Source organism: Podarcis gaigeae, assembly GCF_964106915.1.
Source record: "Podarcis gaigeae genome assembly, chromosome: 6".
NCBI classification, from domain to species: Eukaryota; Metazoa; Chordata; class Lepidosauria; order Squamata; family Lacertidae; genus Podarcis; species Podarcis gaigeae.
In genome coordinates, this window is record NC_139682.1 from 42,628,608 (window position 1) to 42,630,418 (window position 1,811).

At 44.8% G+C, this 1,811-nt stretch overlaps 1 protein-coding gene across 18 annotated transcripts in view; it reads right to left on the minus strand.

The window, feature by feature from the left end:
* ATP2B4 (ATPase plasma membrane Ca2+ transporting 4) overlaps positions 1-1,811 on the minus strand; it is a 168,430-nt gene that overhangs the window by 116,004 nt on the left and 50,615 nt on the right. The window lies entirely within an intron of this gene.

The following is a 1,811-nucleotide window of genomic DNA, read 5'->3' on the forward strand; positions in this document are numbered from 1 at the left end:
TGTGTGTGTGTGTGTGTGTGTGTGTGTGTGTGTTAACATGTGCAAGGGAGTTGGGGAAACCTTCTGGTAAGTTGTGAGGGGAAACTTTTCCATCTATGGCATTGGTATGTCTTTCTAAGTATCTGCCATAAATCATCCAAAGCCTCACTCTTGAGACTTCAGTGCTGCTGGGACTAAGAGACAGATTGGGGACAGCACTGCAAAGGAAGCAGGGCCGAAGGGTTAATTTTGTAAGCCAAACTCTGAGAGCAAATCAACATTTATTCCCATTCTACCCAAGATTTGACACCAGCTCAGGTGCAATGCTATGCAGAACGTCCATCGGGCAAGGGACATGAGCCAAAGAAGCAGGAGCTGGGCTGAAATGATGAAGACGGGGGTTCCCATTCCCAACCCTATTACCCAAGACAAAGCCATTGTTGCACAGCCATAAGTATAAACCGCTTCCCTATCCTTTTACACACACACACACACACACACACACACGCACACACGCACACACACACACACACATCCGTGTCTTCACCCAGCACATTTTCTGAAACGGAAACCTCCCTCCCATCTGTGTTTGCACAATGGCTTATTTCTGGGGCCCTTTGGAGGGTTATTGCATTCAAAATAATCCTCTCAGCCTCCTGAATGAGGTAATGCAGAAAAGCATGAATTGGGGCAGGAGGATATATACTCAACACAAACAAATAATGCAGGCTGAGACTTGCCATTCAGCTGTGTGAATTAGTGGCTGTTGCCTCTGCCAAAGCATTGGGGGAGGGGCATTCCTCATAATTTTATTCCCCCCTTTCCCACATAGGCCTGTTTTCAACAAGCATCATTTGGGTTTGCTTCTTTTTTAAGTGTCCCATATTACAGAATATATAAATACATATAAGCTTGAGAAAGAATGTGCTGAAACCAGAAAGGCCCTGCCAAATGTCTCTCTTTTCAAGGTTTACGAGATGCTGTTCTGCTACAATTCAATTGGAGATGCAGCCTGGCTGCCCCCTCCCCACTCAGGGAATGGGCAAGGTAGGATAGCTTTTGCTAACCTGGTGCGGTCTAGGTATTTGGTCCCAGACACCATGGGAGTTTCAGTCCAAGACATCTGGAAGGGACTAGGTTGCAGGAGGCTGGTGTAGACCTCGTGGAGAGAGTGAACAGATAGATGAGGGAGATGCTTCTGCTTATCCGCATATTCTTGCCTCCATTTCCCATTGTTTATCAGCCTTTAAGACCAGTTGGGAAACTAAACAGAGAGAAGCTATAAGGGGTACCAGTGAGTAAAGGCTTTCCTATTTGGAAGCCCAGCCCAGCAAGTCTGGAGTGGAGGTGTTTTGCAAGCACAGTGGATATTCAAAGATGCCTCCACACAGAGACAAGATACACATCAAGAGCTGAGCATGTGCAAAGATGATGAGAGCTCACTCACACTCTAACTCACCTACTGATGGGGGTAACTTAACAACAAAAATATTTCCACAGCAGAGAGAAAGCTGAATTTTGTTACACACAGAATCCAACAACCCCTAATAATTACATAATTATAACAATTCTCTCTCTCTCTCGCTTTAAACTTACCTATGGAGATTGGATTTACATTGGTTGGTAGTGTTGAAACACTGCTTTTCTGCAATTAGCTAGGAGAGGAATTAAAAGAGAGGTTCTAAAGAGCCCGTAACATACTGCTATTATCCAGAAATGCCTTTCCCCTTGGCCAATATCGTTCTCTAATGCTTACTCCCTAGTAAGTCATGCTTACATGCTTACAATTAAAAGTTTCCAGGCGGCAGGTGAAGCTCATGTTATTGCTTTCC